The sequence below is a fragment of the Ascaphus truei genome, chromosome 1 (assembly GCF_040206685.1).
Source record: "Ascaphus truei isolate aAscTru1 chromosome 1, aAscTru1.hap1, whole genome shotgun sequence".
Taxonomy (NCBI): domain Eukaryota; kingdom Metazoa; phylum Chordata; class Amphibia; order Anura; family Ascaphidae; genus Ascaphus; species Ascaphus truei.
The window spans coordinates 524,516,969-524,524,771 of NC_134483.1; positions in this window are offsets into that span (position 1 = coordinate 524,516,969).

The window sequence follows — 7,803 nt, forward strand, 5'->3', positions numbered from 1 at the left end:
ACACCACTCGGTGCACCAGCAACATCACTCCCCTGAACAGTACGTTCACTCCGACGCGTACTCGCACGAGTAGCACTCCCACTCCCACCAGCATCACTCTTCCCACGCTTTGCGGGCATACTTCCAGCACTCACAAAAAACAGACAAGAAATGTACAGCCAATCACACGAAACACTTCCACATATAAAACAAGACAAAGATGTAAACAAAACAACAATGGACAAAGCTCACCCAATACACAACAAGTCTCTCCGTCAATATGCAAATGTTCAATCAGCCAGCTCTGTGCGTCTCTCTCTCTCTCACTCCCAACAACACAGAGAATGATTAGCAGTACACGTTGCCTTTAAATATGGCGCGCAATCCAATACATGCTTGTTTCGCCTGATTCAGCAAGATTTGTGATTGGGCAACCTAACAGCACCCCGCCACGCACGCCGATACACCTGTGTGTGATCGGCTAATCATCGTGAGAGTGGGCGGATTTGTTTTCGGGTTGATTTTGAATGTATTCGGCACTTACTGCATACGGAGAGGAAAAATCGCCAATAACATGACTAATCGGTAAGATTGCCGATTTCACATAATCGACGCTTACTGCATGAGGCCCTAAGTCTCTAAAAAGGAACTTCACAGTTTCGCTGAGGAGCTGGACAGCTCTTAAAAAGTTGTCTTCTGTCTAAGTATGGTATTAAAGTCTCTCAGATGGAGCTTCAGACCCTCAACCTAGATACTGAAGTCTCACACCAGGAGACGAGGAGTCTCAAATCAGAAGTGTGTAAATGGTAGGAGGACTACAAGGCCCTGAAAATTATAGAGACTGTAAAAAGAGAAAATACCAGCCTGAAAGAGGTAAATTCTGATTTGACTGACCATGTCAGTGAAATGAATAGCAAGCTTCATGATCTAGAATAAATGAATAGATTTTTGGAAGATGAAAAGTTTGAAGCATTAGAGCAATGCACATAAGCAGAGCACCAACTGCAGAACCAATAGCAAGGTCTGCGTATGCACCTCCAGAATGCCAAAGTGATGCAGCGAACTCTGCAGGACGAAAATCTGCAGGCTGCTAAAGAAGTACAATTGCTGCAGAAACATCTGATTACCCAATGTGTCCCCGCAAAGCAGCATGAGGCATTTAAGGTGACCCTGAGTATCACCAGAGCATCGCTAGAGGCCTAGCTTAGAGTCCAGGTGACTCGGTACAAGAGGGAGCACAAGAAGGTCCAGAAACTAAGGCAAGGAACTGAGGCTCGAGCAAAGAAATCCGCAGAGCTCCAAAATATAATGAAGAATGCGTTGATGCAAGCTCCAGAATCAGGATTCTCTCGCTGATGAGCTAAACTTCTTAAAAAGGGAGAAAAGCAACAGTCATTCAGAAATACTACAAAGCTCTTGTCCAAGCGAGGTTGTAAAGAGAAATGTAACTGCGCAAACGCTCCACAGCTCTCACCATACAGGCTGCCTGCAGAGGAATGAAAACTCGTCAGCTAAATCGCCAAAATAAAGCAATCCATATGGAGAATGCAATGTCAAAGAAAGAATTATGAACATTAGAAGCAGTGTGTAATTTTTCTCCAGTCAAATGTTAGAAAGTATCTGCAGCAAAGATAACCTGGTCTGTAACTGTTTCATACACAGGCGACACGTTTTATCCGAGCACGGCTAGCACCGCAAGCCGGGGGATGCCCCGGCGTGCTAGCCGCACTCCCTCAGCGTGCCGCGCATCACCGATGCGCGGTCACGCGTCATCGGGTGCCTGCGCCCCCTGCACGCGCGTCCAGGGCTCCCCGAGGGAGCCCTGGTGTCCCGCGATGTGGGGGACGGCGGCAGGGGGTTCCGGGGGACCCGGCGGACCCGGCAGCGGGAGGGAGAAAGCCCCGATCGGAGGGCGCTCCTCCGCTGCTTCGGCGCGCGCCCGGCACCCTCCGGCGCGCGCCAGGTTACTGCTGCGGCCGAGAACGGGCAAATGCTCGAATAATCTCGGCCGCAGCAGTATGCTCATAATATATATTTTATTTAACTGTGAACGCAATTTCTTGTATATAATGTATACCCTGTTCATTGATGTAACTGTACAGTACTTGTAACCATGTATTATTTGTTTTACTCTGTGCCCAGGACATACTTGAAAACGAGAGCTAACTCTCAATGTATTACTTCCTGGTAAAATATTTTATAAATAAATAAATACTACAAAAAAATGAAGGCAATTGCTGGTGTGATTCAATCCAGATACAGGTCCTACATCACAAACAAACAAGCTATGCATTGCTATAAGCGCACCCACAATGTCATCTCATTGCAACAATCAGCATTCCACACAATCCAGGAAAGAAGAACCGAATTACTGACTGAGAAGCACAATATCACAGGCATGCCCCATCGCCTAAGCCATATTTCTCACAATGAAAAAAGCCACTAGAAAGATACCGTTTTTGGCTAGATTGAGGCAGAACTGTTTCGGTGTTCACACCTCTACAGGTACAACCAAACTGAGATGCCACAGGAGTCAATCGGTATGGATTAAAACTCCACCCAGCTTGAATCACCCGTGAATATGGCTACAGAACCCGATGCAGGTAGTCTCTCTAAACTCAGCGAAGAAAGGATCACCTGACGCAGGGGAAAATACATGAACAAGTGGTCAGAAGAAAGACTGTGCTTTGGAAATGTCCTCCTCGAGCAACTGAAGAGTGCTGAGTTATCTATCTATCTATCTATCTATCTATCTATCTATCTATAATAGAAAAAAATAATATATAAAGACATATGTGTTATTTTTAAATTGTATTATTTTATAATATATACATATTTTTATACATATTTATGTCATCAAATTAGAAGTTAGAATGTAGCTAGGGATATGTTACCCCTTAACCTTTATAAAGATCCATAAAAACAAGTGCAAAAAAGCTCTTCACTACTTCAATAAAAATGTATCTCTGTTACTTTATTGCTTTCTTTGGAAAATATAATTATATACTGCCAAGTTATTTTTACACTGTATTTTATCTTTAATTTTATATCAAATTTTACTTTGTAATAAAAAAAACATATTTAAATCAATTATTATAGATGTTCTTCACCTGGAATTTCACAAAGATTTTCACTAACATTATTGACTGCATATCAAAGTTTTTGTCAGCTTAGAAAATTGTTTCTACCAGTTTCTTTAACATATAGATCTGTAGTCAATTATTCCCATTCATAGTGATCAACACATCTAGAAAAGTATAACATATAAGTCATATTCCGATTTAAACTTTATACTATGATGTGTCAAATGGTAATCATAATGTAAAGTACTGCAGTGAATGTCATGCTTTTGCTCCCCAAGCCCGTATAAACCTCAGGATTTCATAATGTAAGGTTTGATTATTAATATTGAATATTGGCTCATTCTTTCAAATCCAAGACGTCCAAGAGCCAGACAGTTCTACGAAAAATAAACATTTAAAATTTGGAAAAAGAAACTACAGTATGTACAGCAGATAGCCACAGATTTTCCATGGCAGAAAAGAATAGAGGCTGGGGCGCTCCCTTATTTATTAGGCTTGTTGTATGGCCTATTTTTAATGTATAACCAAAATAAGGGGTAGTGTATACTTGCCCTTGTTGTTTTCTGCAGCTGGACCTGTAGAGAAGATAAAGCCCGGAATCTTCTTGAAATGGCAGTAGAATCGATGGATCGGTCAGCGCATGGATTTTTTTTGCTCACAGGATGAAAAGAGAAAAATGGGGGACACGTGATTAGTGTTTAAATAGACAAAACATTTAACCAATAATACAATGTGGTTGTCTAAAATAGATCTTGTTTAAAATAAAATAAAATAAAAAATAAAAAATAAAAAATAAAATAGATAAAAAATATATATATAAAAAATATATGTATATATATATATATATAATGGAGAGGGAAAATGTATATACCTTGGTTAAAAGCCTGAATTTGGGCTTGGATGGAAAGGTCTGAATAAAAACCACTTCATAAATTTAAAAAGTTTTTAAATGGAATTCTGTTGTTAATGGTGGGATGAGGGATGTTAAATAAAAGCTGTAAGAACGGTGGGGGCAGGTGATTGGCGCGCTCTTGCACAGCCTGCTGCCAAACAGGGACGGTTGATGCTGTTAGTGCAGTACTATGCAGCCTACTGTCTGGCTAAAAATAGTGATGCTGGTTTGGCAGTGTTCGTTGTATTTAAATGTTGCCTGAAGCAGTAGCTTCCTCCTCCTTCTACTTGGGGTGGTATGCGGTGCTAGTTTAGTAAAAGATTATAGCAAGATAAAATAGAGTTTCTGGTGTGGGGGTGACTGCCTACTCCTCCTAATGGAGGCGGTTCGCAAGTGACTTCTCTCCCGGGTGCCCGATTCAAAGGAAGGAAGGGCCAAAACCGGTGAGTGGATGAAAAATAAGTTTATTAGGTGCATAAACAGCAAACAGGAAAAACACTTACAATACAGCTTAGGCAACAGCCCAGCCTCAGCTCGATCGTCCGATGGCGCTCCTCCGACCGGTGTATCCCCCGTGATCGCGTCCGATGGCGGGAACCGGAAGGGGAGGGCTTACCGGATGTCAACAGGCTGGCTGGGTCCTTCAGGTAATGGGCTCCGGCAGGGAACTACGCGTTTTGCAGTGATGCTTCGTCAGGTTCCTGCCGGATGCCCTGGATCTTCCCTTTTTATAGGTTTAAAGAAGCTGCTTGATTGATTGATTACAATCAGTAAATGATCTATGTAATTACACTATTAAAACAGCTTATACATCAAATGGTGGTCTTATTTATTATGTACATTGACTGTAATGGGCGAATGGAGGAGAGACAAGGTAAATGCAATGTGAATATAAAATTTATACAGTCATAAAATTGGGTCAAGCATTTAATTGTGCACATGTGATATCACTCCTTCGTATGGAGCTTGATTGTCTCATATATGAGTGTGCCAATTAGTAGATAATACAAAATGCATAAGGAATACATAGAAAAAATACATGAGAGAAATTCTAAGAAAAAAACATGAGAGAACTTAAAAGAAAAAATATATAAGGAAAAATGCATACATATTTATACAGGTTCCTTTAAAATGAGTGCTGTAAATGAATTGTATTGTACTAAAACCTTGCACTTGAATCCCCATGTAGGTTCACATAGCTCTATGCTTTGGTAGAAGATAGTTTGGTAGTCAGGGGGATAGAAAAAATATATATGTCTGAAAAACAGTATATAATCTCATACAAAAAAAAAAAATTTTTGATGGTGAATTAAGTTACTTCATACATCTCTTCACTAGAGCTTTGAATTTAAAATGTTTCACAGCGTTCTAAAAATGAAATAGTAGGATATAAAATATATACTTTAAAAATAATATATATCAAATGAATATATATCAAAAAATGTAAGGAGTTACGGGTTTAAAACAATAATAATAATAATCAAACATAATTATGTGTTTTAATTGTGGATAGTATGAAGATTCAGTATTTAAGTCATCTGTCATCATGATTCAGACTTGAGTGTTCTTGTATGTGATTTATCGGGGATTCGATTCCAGGGTCATAGTCACTCTATGTCTTGTGTGCTTAGTGGGTTAGGCTACATAGATGCTGATATTCAAAACCATGTTTGCTGGTACATTTGGAGGTTAGTCGTCATAAGTGTTGGTGGATCCTCGTAGTTGCGCCGGTACTAGTGCAAAGGGAGGTAGAGAATGGGGGGGGGGGTGCAGGGTGAAGATAGAAAGAAAAGAGATAAGATATGGAAAAGGGAGGGGAAAAAAGGGGGAAGGGGGAGGCAGAAAAAAGGAAGGGAGAAAGAAAGGGAAAAAAAGGGTGGGAAAAGGGAAAGGGAAAACATGATTAGTACAGTGTATCTTGAATGGAACGCAATCTTTATTCTAGGAATGCCCCAATATCTATGTCGATGTTGAGTCCTAGGGGTGCTAGCGTTTTCAATTTGTAGATCCATAGGGTTTCCTTCTTGGCTAGTTTAGTTAGTCTATCGCCTCCTCGCCAGAGGGGTGGGATCTGTTCTATGGCCCTATAGGTGAGGCCGGAGGGGTCTCCTTGATGTTTTATTGAGAAATGCTTGGACACGCTATGGGTCAGAAGCTGTCGTCGAATGTTCCCAATGTGCTCTAATATGCGAACCTTTAATGGTCGGCTTGTACGGCCGACATACTGTAGTCCACATGGGCAGTTTAATAGATAAACTACGTAATCGCTCTTGCAGTTGATGAACTGTGCAGTTTTAAATTCTTCGCCTGTTACTTTGGATGAGAATTTTATTTTGTCGCTGGAGCCCTGTTTGCAGGCTTTGCAGGTGCTGCACTTGAAAAAACCTTTTGCTGTTGCTAGCCAATTGCTCTCCTTCTTTGTGTTGTCTGTTCTAAACAGACTTGGCGCTAGCTTTGTTTTTAGATTGTCAGCTCGTTTAAAAATGACCCTTGGTTTTTCTGGGAGGTAATTCTTTAGAGTGTCATCCCCTAGTAAAAGGTGCCAGTGTTTGTTTAGTATTTGTTGAATTTTGCCCGAATCCTGGCTGTATTGGGTTAAGAATGGAGCATTGAAGTCTTCTCTTTGTTGTTTGTGTGATGGTTTAAGAATGTCAGTTCTTTGCAGGAGGCTTGTTTTATTAATGGACTCTTCTAACGTATTTTCATTGTACCCTTTATTGATGAACCTATCCTTTAGGATACCTGCTTGTTCTCTAAAGACGTTATTGTCACTGCAATTTCGCCTAATTCGGCGGAATTGGCCTGGGGGTATGTTGGATAGCCACTTTCTGTGGTGGCAGCTTGTTTTTAGTAGGTAGTTGTTGCAATCTACTTTTTTGAAGAATGTTTTAGTTTTGAGTATGTTATTCTCAACATAGATGGTGAGATCTAAGAAGTCTATTGAGATTTGGTTCGTGCAGGCTGTGAATTTTAGATTAAGTTCATTGGTGTTGATATATTCCAGAAAACGTTTCAAATCTACTTCGCTCCCTTGCCAGATGAAGAAGACGTCATCTATATATCTTCGCCATAGCGCTAGATCTGCGCTGAATTCATGTGGTGACCAGATAGTGTCTTGTTCCCAGATATCCATAAAAAGATTAGCGTAGCTGGGTGCAAATTTTGTACCCATTGCCGTGCCGCATTTTTGAAGGAAATGTTTCCCATCGAAGTTAAAAAGGTTATGTTTTAAAATAAAGTTAATGCTTTCTAAGATAAATGTTTTTTGTTCTATGTGCATGTTTGGGTCGTTGCTGAGTGTCCTATCTATAGCTGAGATGCCGTCTTCGTGATTGATTGATGTATATAAGGATGTTACATCACATGTGCAAAGTATGAAATCTGAGCTCCATGTTACTTGTTCTATCAATTTGATAGTTTGTGTTGTATCTCTAAGATATGACTTCATCTCCACAACATAAGGTTGTAGGGAGATGTCTATGTATTCTGAAAGTCGTGAAGTGAGAGAGCCTATCCCCGAGATGATTGGTCTCCCTGGAGGCGCTGTCAGGCTTTTGTGTATTTTGGGTAGGAAGTAGAAGATTGGCATCACGGGGAATTTTACATTTAGATATTGATATTCTTTATCGTTAATAACCCCTATTGTTTTACCCTTATCAATGTGATTTAAGAATTCTGTGCAGAAGTTTTTGTGGGGATTTATTTTGAGATTCTCATATGTCGTAGTGTCCGAGAGAATCCTGTCTGCTTCTTGTCTGTAGTTAGTGGTGTCCATAATGACTACTACCCCCCCTTTGTCTGCCTGCTTGATCGTGATAGATTTATCATCTTCTAGTTGTTTTAGCGCAG